Genomic DNA, 13,232 nt, shown 5'->3' with positions numbered 1-13,232 from the left:
TTGTGTTTAGTGTAAACAAATTGTTAACCACTCTCAACTGTGTTTACTAGAAATCATATATGAACCAATTAGACTAAAACACACACACACACACACACACACACACACTTCTTCATCAGTGAAGAGAAGTTAAGACTTAAGTTAAAACTTTCCTTTTTTAAAAATAAGTCAATAGTCTCTTGCCAAGCAGTTTGAACATGCTCAAATTACATGTTTGCCTATTTTATTTTTTATATATGTATTTGGTTTTGTTGGTTCTGCTTAATTTATTATATTTTAGATCATGTTCATTTGAAATTGCTTAGCACAGCTTATATGAATCAAACTCACCTTACTGTTTTGATTGTGGCAATAAACCATGCTAGAATCTTCATCAAAAGCAAGGACGGGATGCATGACCACTGATACCCAAAACTCCTACTTCTGAAAGGCATACCCTAAAAGGCCTAGGACTCTCTAACTGAGCCAGCTCCAAAAAATCCAATCCCGCAGCTCAAGATGTCTAATTGTCTCATCATCATTGGCCTATATTGCTCGTGCAGGGTCAAGCCTGAAATATAAAAACAGACTCCATCCCAGTGCCATCCAGACAGTTTGAAGGAAATCAGACACTGTCAGTGCCATCTATATGGTTTAAATGGAAAATGGGCACTCTCTCTGAGTGCCACCCAGGTGGTTTGACATGGTCGAGTCCAACGCGTTGTAAGGACAATCATTTCCTCTTTTATGGTATCAGTTGATATCAATAGCAACACATCTGTTTATATATCAAAATTAGCTCAGTAACTCTTTCCTCCCCTCTGCGATGGAGCCTCCTCAATCCTATAATTAGTTCTCTTTCTGGCTGTTTCACAACAGTTTCTACTTCTCTCATTAGTGTTCCTGTTATACCTTAGCCATGCTCTCTCACCATTAATCTTGTTTGTTTAATAAGTTTCCTTTGTTTGTCATTTGATAAGTAGACTGTCTAGTTGGTCATTCTCATAAGTTACTTAAACAAGCAATTTTTCTTTTTTGTGTTTTCTTTCTCTTATTAGTTAGCCATTTTGGTCCACAACACATCTCATTTGGGTCAATTTTGGTTTGGTTATGCTGTTATGTATTTTTTTACTGTAGTGATTCTAGTGAACTCTATACCTCTGGTGCTTAGCAGAATCTTAGTCAATGATTTTTATGCATGTTTACCAGTTAATCAGGATGGTGCCCCAATTAACTTTATCAACTCTGGTTGACAATATGTGTTAAAACCTCTACACCTATATGGAATTAATTTGAATGAATCTATAATTAGACATGACTGTCTTTTACTTTAAAAGGGAGAAATTGATTTTAGTATTAACATTTAAACATGGTTTGCACCAAAGCTCAACTGTGTTGTGTAATTCTCAGTATATGTTGGAATCTTTACACTTCTAATACTATAGTGATTTAGATAAATGTATAAAAAAATTATATTGTGCTATAGTGTTTTGTTCAGTACATAAAGGAAATTACAGAATCATATTGATACTGCATTATCCCCAGTAGCAAATTTAGCTAGAACTCATGAAAGTAGAAATTTAAATAACTGTAAATGGAAATGTAAAAAATGTAAATGAGTCATGCCTAAAAAATGTGTCATAGCAAGCTATAACTGGCTGGCTAAGATAGTGTGCACTACTTACTCCATGCTTTTTAACATGCCAGTATAATCACCATGTTTACTGGTAATTATTGGAAAGTAGAGATATTTCTACTTATAGATATTTCTAATCACTAATTCACCAATAACCTTAGTGAATGCTCTACTTCATGGGTACTGGATAGATGTCTGATTTGGGGTAACAGCATATCAACTTCAGGAAGATGTTTGGTCTGAAACAAGTCCTTTCTGATAAAAGCTCTCTGCACTTTGTTGTCTGCATTGATCACAGGACTGTCAGATCCCAGTGGTTATTAAAAGTTCAATTATTGTGGTGATTCAACTGACTCATGCTAAAATGCAAACAAAGAATAAGATGCAAGCCAGGGCCATGAGCTAAAGAAATCTTGGGCTTCCCATTCATAAAAAGAAGAAACATTTTTATATAAGCTGTTGTATCCCATGAACCAATGAGTTATATTAGTGTGCAATCTATGAAACTTTCTAATACCCTTTGGTCATTATGATCTCATTTACCAGTATAATTGTTCAGCACTTCTGACCTATAGCCTGGTCATGTTTTATTTTTATTTTTTTATGTTGAAGTGAGTTGCTACCAGAATGTCTGGCTTATCCAGTTTACTTTTTGACTGCAACTCTGATTATTCAAGTATGATTATTGGAACCTAAACTTTTACCATCACCCACCTTTTATGTATGGATTTAAGAGATAAATGGCAAAAGAGTGAAATGTTCTGGCAGTTGACTAAAGTGTCTTGCAGTTATGGCCTAAATGCTCTATATGATCTAAATTGTTTCATTAGGGCCATCATATTCTTTCAGGAGTGAAAATTCTATAAAGCATCACACAAAACAGTAACAGTCCTCAGTGCAGTAGAATAAAGTTTGCATGTCCCTTTTTCATTTTTTGTTGCTATAATATTTACTTTCCTCCTCCTATTGCTTATTATTTTAATGATGACAGACTTTTGCATGGGCCAGGCACATGTAGTGCAATTAAGGGAAATGAACCTGTGGGATCCATGGGCCATTGACTAGCACATTGACTATGACTGACACCACAAGCAATTAAACTTAAGCAGTTCAGCATTTATTGCCAAAATCCCTCTTCATCACTACCATTTGAACCATAAAATCTGGAACTGAACAGGGTTTAGACCAGAGCAACAGATTTAAAACAATAATGTTTGCTTGCAAAGCCAAAGCTGGACCAGCTCCCACACACCTAAAAGCACTAGTCATATTCCTGTCTGTACCACTCTGCCTTAAAGTCTACATAGTTGGTCGATGTCAACCACAAAGCATCAAGACTCTTCACTGTCCAGAATAAACTTCCACTGGCTATCTGAACAGCACTGGCTGTCTTGAAACAAACAAACATATTTTACTGTCTTCTTTTCTACTCTAGCCAGGCTTTAGCTTGATAATATTTTTAACACTGACCTAGGTATTTTTACATGAGGATATTTAATTGATATAGGCTACAAAACATTTCTGAAAGTTAAAATGTAAATTTAGAGAACAATAATTACAATTAAATGCATATAAATGTGTATTAATTATGTTTTATGAATTTGTTTCACAGGTTTTTTAAATTTATATTTGTAAATAAAATATTTTAAAATATGATAAAAATGATAAAAATACATAAATTGGATGGAAACATAAAATATAATGCAAAATCAACTATAGCTATATAAAAACAGATATGGTTGTTCTGGTTATGTGACCACATATGTAGCTAATATTCATTTGACAGCCCTGTAGTCCTGTAGATTAGAACCTTTAGGAAGAATTTTCTACATAATAAATAGAAATAAAGTGACTTGAAAATGAAAATGTCTAGTACTGTGTACTGTGGATCAGTGTATTAAAGGTACTAATTAAAAATATATAGTACTTTTAATATATCAGTATATATAATATATCATATATCAAATGATATATTATAATAAGATGTTAGGACTGTACTCCTCATGAGTATTTTAGAGGATTTAATAGGAGATTTGTGCCATCTGAACCAAGAAAATGAAGAAGGGAATTTTAGTCTTAGACAGGATTGGACACCAACCTCTAGTATCTGTATAAGGTTGGTTCCACTTAAACAATAATTGACCAAATCGAGGTTCCACATACTAAACACTTTCCAGACCCACAAGCTTTACTTTTTATAGCATGCCACCAGATTTGAGCTTATCTATTCACTTCCATTCACTTTTGGTCTTAATCCAAAAATAAATGCACATCCAACTCTTTGACCGTTACCATACAGCTCTGTCCTATTGCAGAGAAAGTGGACTTTCTTTGACTGTGACCAGGAGCTTGCCACTCAACAGTATCAGGGTAAATGTGTTTCTAATACAGTGAAAAAAATCATTGTGATAAAGATGAGCCTGCATTAACATTTGAAGGTGTTCCTTAATGAGTCAGTGGTCCATATATTGTCAAAGTTGTTTGAATGAGTAATAATAATAATAATAATAATAATGGCTGTGGTGAACAGTTCCTCACAATGCTATTTTAGAGATATAGAGATTATATGATGTATTTTCAGTAAAAAAAAAAAAAAAAAAAAAAAAGTTGTTTTTCCTATAACTGCAATTATTTTTACACACCTTTTGCATAGCTATTGATGAATCAATTATGGTAAATGTCTACTTTTGTTCAATTATTAATAACTATAAGGTATCCTAGAATTATGGAATTAGCTGCATGTAATGATGATTTCTTCTGCGGCATTCAAATGTACAAACTTACATGGTTTCCACTGAACCACAGAACTGTTTTCTTCCAAGTCACATTTTTCCCTGGTTAGCTACAGGCCAGTGATGTTGCACAGAAGTGTATGGAAGTCAGCTAATTAAGAAGAAACAAACCTAACAAGGGTCCAGATCTTGATTATATTGAACACCAGTGTGGGTATCACTTTTGGCCTCATTACCTCCAATAAATATCTACACCTTTCAAGAGAAACAGTTTTAGTACAAAATGCTGGTGATGTACTAAATGCTTAGAGGAAGGAAATCTCTAATACTGCATCAGCATCAATTTTAAGCTTCACTTTTTCCATTCATTAGCATTTATTTCATCCCTCGATTAACTATTCTTCTGCTCATTTACTAAAACAATATTGTATTGTACTTGATTTCATAATGAGTTTATAGTGAGATCAAAGTGGGATCAAGAGTAAAATAAGTGAGATTAAAAGTATATGACTAATAGCTAGAGTCTAATACTGAAATAAATTGGGAATGCAAAATGTTACAGATGTTACATTTTTAGTACATCTTTAACATTTTACCATTTTAGTACTGCAGTGAAAGGATAGAATGCTCAGTCAGGATATGATCTGTGGCCATAGTGTATATAATAGTGAATCTCAATTTACATCCTTAATGTTCAGCTCTGTAATATGAACTGTAACCTCATTAAACATTTTATTTCTTAATTAAGAAGTAGTTATATAGTGAGAGATCTAGGTAATAAAGGCTTTTGTAAGGCTGGGTATTAGTGTTTTATGAATCTGTACGCAACATGAATTGATATAGAAACTCAGGATATCAGTAGAAAATCTTCAAAATAAAGAGAAGCACTTAATTGTTTTTAGTTTTTAAAAAAACAGCAGAATTTAGTTTATTTATCCAATTATTATTTAGTGAATTTTTTGTCTTCACTTTTGTATGGGATTATTTGATGAAACAATAATGTTGGGATTAATGTGCACATTGATATGAAATCAAATTTAATAGATTAGGAATGATTATTAAGAGAAGATGAGTGGAATGTCATTTGAGCAAGATAAATCTTCACATACTAATGACTGAGTAGAATAAATTTGACACTTGCTCTAGTGATGGCAGAAGAGATACAGCCCACTTTGTTTGAAAGTTGGATGTTTGCCATTTCCTTTTAGGTCTTTGCAGCCGTGTTCATTCTGATCTGAGACACCGAGACAGCCAATAAATGGAGGTTCACTGGTTTGAAGACAAGAGGACAGAATGAAGTAAGAGATGGCAAAAGAGCAGAGTTTAAGCTAAGGCAGCAGTATCAGAGGCTAGTCAGTAGGTTATACCAACTGTGGAAAAATAAGAGTCAGACGTTGAGGGTTTCCAACATGAAGACAATAGCAGAGGAGACAGTGGTAAGGAGAATAGAGGTAGTGAATGTCCGTGTACTATTGAACATCTAAAATGCAAGCTTTGTGAAATGATGACTGGGAGTGAGTAAAGCCGAAGGGTCTCAGAATAAATCAGGATTTTCATTCATGTTTGAATAAGAAGGTTTCAGAGCTATGTTAATTGAGTCAGCATGGAGTCAAAACAGGACTTAAAACACATAAATAACCAAATGTCACCAAATTCCTTTTCAGTACTGTCTGAATGCTACTTGTCTTATTATAACCATACTGTAGAAGACTTTGAAAAAACTCTGAAAATACTTTTAAAAGACTAAAGTGACATGATAACCATGAAAACATTAAACACAGGTCATTTTATTGGCATGTCAAGAGAACAAGAGAAAAGTTATCTTAAGACAGCTATAATGACCATCTTACACCAAACGATCGAGTTGATGAGAGCATGCCACGACTCCAGCAAAATTCTCATGATTCAGTTCAGACTTTGGAAATTTGTTTGTGACAGTGAAATCAAATGGAAGTCATTTGGTGCAAAAAAAAGAAAAACTGTCAAACTATATATATTTACATGACACTTTTATCCAAAGCATCTTACAATTATGAGTGAGTACAACTTGAGCAATAAGGGCCTTCCTCAGGGGTCCAACAGTGACAATTTGGCAGTGGTGGGGCTTGAACAGGCAATTACATGTCAAGTACCTTAACCACTAAGATACCAATGACATTCTTAATATAAACCATTTTATCAAGTATTTCAGAAATATCTGAAATAATTCAGCCTTTATGATGCCACACATTTCTTGTCCTTGGGCAGTTAGCCATGTTGACTGACCCAGATAAAGCAATTCTTGCCCTTTAGGAGAGGTTCTTGGTCTCTCTCGAGCAGTGGATTAGCTGTTGCCATGAGCCAAAGATCAAATCAGAGGATACTCTGAAGTACATTAATCCACTGGCAAGTGGCCTAAAGTGATTGCCATTTAGTGCTATTCCATTCTGGAAGATATTACTTTTGAGACTAAAATCAGTTTGTTCAATAATACATAGGCCTGAGCAAATACAGCCAACAACAGCTGGCCTTTTATCAGCTTGTGTGGATTTATGAGTGAAGATAAGGAAATAGTAAAAAGGAATAAAGGGGGACATTTCACCACTACTTAAGTATTTCTGTAGAATCTGTTTGTCGGTATTACTAGAAGACTTTAAGATAAACTGCACCAAGTTATAATCTTTCGTAATGAGAATGCAACTTTGAAAGCTGTTAATTTATTAATGCTACTTCTCAGAGAAATAGCTTAGATGTTTTGCCTGAAATTTATTACATTCATTCCTGAAATAATTTTTCAGTGAACATGGCGCATATCAACTAAAATATGTACAGCAGCTTTGTGTTGTTCAAAAACATTTTGAAAGTATTTTCAAAAGTTTTTTTTTCTTTTTTTCCCAGCTCATGGTCCTGTTGTTCCTGCTAGTAGCCTCCATTATGCAGCGGTGACTTTGCACATGGCATTGTTTATGTTTTTATCTTTTGTTGCACGTTTCTCCCTGTGTTGATTTGTTGCATCGCCTCACTCAGGTGATGTGTGTTGTGCCTCATTTGCCATACTACCTGAAGGTTATGTTTCATTTCTGTTCATTTCATTAAACTCTTCAGCTGAAGATTCGTGATTGCTTCCTCCTTTTTTCCTGCACGTTCTTTGCCTGTGACAGGTCCATGTATATATTTCCCTATTATACCATAAATAAAAAAAACTCCCAAGCTATATAATATCTGGAATTATTCAGCATTTATGACACACTTCTTGGCCTTGGGCAGTTAGCTATGTCCATGTGTATATTTCCCTATTTTCCATGTATATCTTTCCCTGTCATATTTACCATTATAATAATATCTACTGATAATTTTTTCAATATTTGCCAGAATTTAATTGGACCTTTAAATTGATGCGTTCCTGGAAGATGTATTTTACAAGGTAGATCTTAAAAATATCAGGTAGCTATATTGAGAAAAGAATCCATGGTCTGATCCATAGCATGTATAGTGAAATAAACTGTCACGAATCATCTCCGCTAGTCACAATCCCTTGGCTATCCTGTTCCATTCCTTGTCCTGTCCTAGTCTTAGTTTTCTCCGTTTATCCATTTCACCTGCCCCTTGTTATTGTCGTTAGCTTTAGTATTTAAAACTTGTGTTTCCGGTTGTTCTTGCCTGGTTATTATCTTCAATGTTCATGTCGGTGTGTTTGATGCTTTTTGTAAATAGCTGGTTTTTGGTCTCGTGCACATAATTATGTACTTCGGTTGTCTCTGTGCTTGTGGATTTCCTGGCTCTTCCACTATGGACTGTATTAACGATTACAATTCTGGATTTGCCCGTAATAACATTTGCTCTACTCAGCATGTGCATCCGCATCTCAGTCACTCCCCATTATATAAATATTATAATTTCAGAAGGCCATGTAGGCATTGTCTTTCAATTTATCCCTGGTAGCTGCGGTAGTACTTTTCCCAGGTATTGTCCTCATTGCTAAATTCACATTCATCAAAATAAACTGATAAATGGAGTTGACTGTCCAATTATCAGGCCATACTATGCTTTATAATTTCTCAACTTTTGTCAAAGTTTGTGAAAGATGGCACTGTGGTCTGTGGTGAGAAAAAACAAAGCAAAACATCACAGGTGTCTGGATCTGTTCAGTTCAGCATTTCATTCGAGAAAAGGATCTGCCTTTAAATGTGTCCGATAGATACACGGATCTGAATTATGTTTGTAAATATAAGTATTTTAACATATTCTATATTGCTCTGGTATAGAAATTTGAATTACTACGGTCAGAAAGTTCTGGACTGAGTTGTGTGTTTGTGTTTGTGTGTGTGTGTGTGTGTGTGTGTGTGTGTGTGTGTGTGTGTGTGTGTGTGTGTGTGTGTGTGTGTGTGTGTGTAGCAGAAAGGATTTCTGGTGCTGCTTTCCCCAGCTTAGAATCTCTGTATACAGATTGCATACGTTCATGAGCACTAAACATCATGGAAGATAGATACAATCCATCAAAGGCAAACTTTGTTCTCTTACAATTGGGAAAATGTCAATTTAATCAAAAATGACAAGACTTCAACAGTTTTTATCCTAGTGCTATATGAATTTTAAATGACTTGATATTATTAGCAGCCACATGTGTGCATATGTATTGTAGAATAATGTTTTGATTTGTCTTTTTATGTTTCTCAGCGATGTCCACTTTTTTCATTCCCAGTATATGTATTATTAATGCTTACAAATGGCAACATAAAGCTGAACATGAATACTGTTTGCCTACATTTCATTTTCTGCTTGTCAGCAAATATACAACCAAATATACAATCAACCTTTTTCTCTGACTTGGCTGGAGAGCATACTCCCTCTGCTGGGTGGCTAATTTGCACTGTTTGAAACTAATTCAGGCTTACACACACTGGGCCAAGCATGATTTATTTTACTCTGTGTCCCTGCATGTAATTTGTTGATAAATTTGTCAGATCAGGTGTGATTGACTTCTATTTGAGGTGCCAAGCCTAGCCTGGCCAAGCCTGTAAAAGAGATGCCAAGCCTGAATTAGGCTATACAGTATACCAAAAGAAAGATATTCAGTCTAAACCTCGCTTTAGCTAAAAAGCGATTTTTATCAAAGAATTTCCATTTTTACTTTTCTGATAAAGAGGCTCATCTTGGAGTGCATGGTAATACAATTACCATGAGGGAATCACATAATAGAGTACAAAATGCCATTCTTACCATAACTACATTCCAAAGTACAAGGTCAACTAATTAGCTTTCAGCTTGAAAGTTATTTTCCAGTAAATGCAAAAAAAGGGCTTTAACTTTAAAGACTTTTGATTAAGACTTAATCAAGATTATTTATGCTGTTTAAGATGGACATTAAATTAAGAAAATAATCTGTGAGATCTGGACCATTACCTTGTGCTGGACCACTTATCCTTCTCCCAGAAATAGCATAGATATTCATATTGATATTTATATTGATAAAGCACTGAATTCAGATGTATCCCAACTTTGCCTTTTCATGATGATTTCCAAGTGCAGTGGAATAACTTGAAATTTAATGATTAATGTTTGTCTTATTCATTTATTTCCTAGACCCTGAGTTTTAAAAACAGGAGGAAATGAATATTTTAAGATATCTTATAATTTTCCATTGAGCTCCCATAACTGTTTGATCTAGTATGAGTTAGAAGTGGACTGCAGAAATAGACAGCCCAAGAGCTTGTTTATGAAAGACAGTAATAACAGATTAGACAGACTGACAGGAAGAAACATAACTGTGTAAGAGGGGTCTTAGGGGTCAGTATTTTTATGATGACCATTACATTTACTTTATATTTACATTACAGTCACTAAAATATTTTTTTTGCAAATATGAATTACACAATTATTCATTAAGATTAAGTGTCTCGTAGTTCTCTTCCAAACAATTCGTGGAGATTGACAGCTCAAAAGGAGTAAGAAAATCTGTCACCCTCCAGCCCACACCCAACCAAACACACACCCTATCATCCATACAGTCCCATTCACCCTCAACCAAGAATCACCAGTCCCTCATAACACTTCCACATTCATAATCATAAATTTACTAATTATCACATAAACCTGCACTTCGTTACTTCCTCTTCATTTAAGCCCACAGGACCATCATGTCAGTGCTTTGCATTGGCCTTGCATTGGCCTTCATGAGAACCTATTTCACAAGACTGTGAACTTTAAGACCAGACAGTCTTTTGCTCATGTTTACCTTTTTGCTTATGTTCTAATTTTTCTGTTACATTTTTGGCCTCAGTTCACTCCTCTGTTGATCCCTTTGTCGTGTTTCTTCATTAAAAGTCATTTTTGCTTAAATCTCACTTGCACCTTGCTCCTTTGCCCCAAAACTCACAAAATCCTTTACTTTGATGTTCAAGTTTGTATGTTCTCCATTTCATTTCTGCATTAATCAGCCTCCATCCACATCAAGGTTGCTGTATATAATTAACACCATTAGTAGCTGACACGCTTGCAGTGGCACTTTGAGGCCAAGTCATAATAGCTTAATTACTGGAAAATGTCATTTTCAAGCCCTAGCCTGAATTATGAATCTCCTCTCAAATCATTTTCATTTTTTCTCACTTCTCTCTCTTCTTTCACTGCTCTCTCCTCTCTTACTTTCTTCTGTTTTGTTTTCAGAACTAGCACGTGGTGCCAAAGTCACTGTTAGAAAAATAAACAAATAAATTGGTTCTGTTCTTTCATACAAATTGCAGAGGACCTTCTGTGTATGTCTCTTTTTCCAGTTGTTTTATTGAAGATTAATTGCCTACCTAGGTGTTTAAAAGCAGTTTTTCTTTTATTTCAGGGTATCGTTTGCTTCAACACAAACACTTAGGTGATGCCATGAAAAGGATAATGGCTACTATTTGCTTAACCTGTCCAATGGCACTTAGTTTAATAGCAGCTTTCTAGGTATGAAAGTGAAAATGTAATTAAATGCAAATATGCTCAGCTGCTAAAATGGGAAAATCTATTTCTGAGGTATTTGAAAAATGTATTTTTTTTCAGATGTCTATTTACTTTCTCCAATAATTTGTCTGCACAAGAATATGACAAGTCTTTTGTTATATCAGGTCAGTGTTATTTGCAGTATTCATATATTTAGACCTGAATTAATGACCATGGATGTTGAATAAGCACTTAGGTAATGTAAAAATGTAGTTTGCAAAATGTAGGTGAGCCAAAAATATTACCTTATTCCTGAACACTCAATAAACAAAAATCTTAACTTCTAAATCTTTAGTTTTGACAAGGAAGAAACAAATATTTTTGTCTCACTGGTGCATATTGTATGCTAGTATACTTTTACATTATGACTAAAGCAGTCTTAGTGTAAACTAGAGAAACTCTGAGGGATAATTTATCAAGAACTCAGCATAATAATTTACATCATGGTATTACTTTCTGTGTAAGAGGAATACAACATTCAATTTAACCAGATTCTATTGCCAGACTAGAAGACTCTTACATCTTGAAAGCTCTTTAAGGGAGAGAAGAAAATTTCTTCATGGTTTGGTTAGTAGGTGAAAGCCCCATCTTGAATATTCTCCCCCCCTAACGAAGGATAATTCATGCATAGAGAGAATCATTATATTCTGCATGGCTGTAAGGTACCAGAAATCTAATGATCATTCCCCTCTTCACTGATTTTCAAACTTTGAAAATTCACCCACTTCAGTTCAAAATAATAAAGTCCAAATCGGTTTTGATTTTTTATATTGACCTTAAAGATATCATTCATGGTGAGCTTACATACTGGAGACGAGAGAGAATAATTATCAATACTCCTAAATACACAAATTTTAGGTTTCTTGACAGTCTGTTCAGTCTAGTAATTGCAAGTTATGCTGAGGAAATAGTAAATAATAGTTATACACAGGTTATATGTTTTGGTGCAGATACTGTGTTCTGGCCAGGCCAGTTAATTTTGTTGGCAGTTTAGTGACCCCTATTGGCTGAACAGGAAAAACAGAAAAGAAGTAATGGAACAAGAAGCAATTAGGGAGAGCACATTGGACAGTGTATCTCAGAATCCATCAGAATCTGTGATTATTGCTTGCTTAGAAGGCTTTTCCTATGAGTACTAATGTTTTATTATTGCTAATCTGTGGTTTAAGTGGACTTTTGAATAATGAAGTTTGGATGTTTTGTTGAATCTTCACAAAGTGTCATGTGGTAAGTATGGGCAGTGTTCTGATTGCTGATTAGAGAGCAACAGCATATGCTATAACTGCTAGCAAATGTATCTACTTATAATTCTATGTAAGAATTACTTATTTGTATGTGTTTGTATTTCATTCCATTCATACAATAAAACACTCTAAATATCACGTCATGGTACCGAGAGTCATTGTATAAGGGTGTTTAGCTTGCTGGGTAGCTGAGTGCAACATTCAGTGAGGCCAGCTAGAGATACAAGCTAGAGATGCATTCTCAAAGAGGGAGACTGAAATAAAGTTAGAAACGGCCTGTTTAGAAGCCACACTAGATACCTTGGAAAGAGGAGGAGAGGCAGAAACTGCCTTAGCTGAAGGAGCTGTGATGGAGGCTGCAGCTATATACATGGAAGCAGCAGAGAACACAGCGCTCAGCTTTCACCTAAGCAAAGCCTGCAGAAGCATTTTGAAGAGTTTGTAAAGGCACATATTCAATTCAGTGCCAGTGCCCAATCACTCAGAGACAGAACTAGAAATAACAGATGCACTCCACATACTCATTCTTACAACTTAGTGGCAGCTGAACAATTAGAAATTAAACCTTTAGTGCAAAATAGCCAGTCTATGCCAAAAAAGTGCAATTGTAGGTCATCTAGAAGATGACTGGCCCACCCCTTTGAATAGCCAGTCACGTCATGATATAAGCCTACAAGCCCTGCTCTG

At 35.0% G+C, this 13,232-nt stretch overlaps 1 long non-coding RNA gene across 1 annotated transcript in view; it reads left to right on the top strand.

Moving 5' to 3' along the window:
- The window catches only part of LOC113571793, a 29,058-nt gene extending 21,675 nt beyond the window's left edge, over positions 1-7,383 (top strand). Inside the window, exons 4-5 of the long non-coding RNA XR_003410029.2 lie at positions 5,556-5,645; positions 7,225-7,383. This is a non-coding gene — a long non-coding RNA (uncharacterized LOC113571793). The remainder of the gene's footprint in view (positions 1-5,555; positions 5,646-7,224) is intronic.
- Positions 7,384-13,232: the final 5,849 nt, after the last annotated feature.

Source organism: Electrophorus electricus, chromosome 8 (genome assembly GCF_013358815.1).
Source record: "Electrophorus electricus isolate fEleEle1 chromosome 8, fEleEle1.pri, whole genome shotgun sequence".
NCBI lineage: Eukaryota > Metazoa > Chordata > Actinopteri > Gymnotiformes > Gymnotidae > Electrophorus > Electrophorus electricus.
The sequence above is the reverse complement of the archived record's forward strand: the minus strand, read 5'-3'. Positions and strand labels throughout refer to the sequence as shown.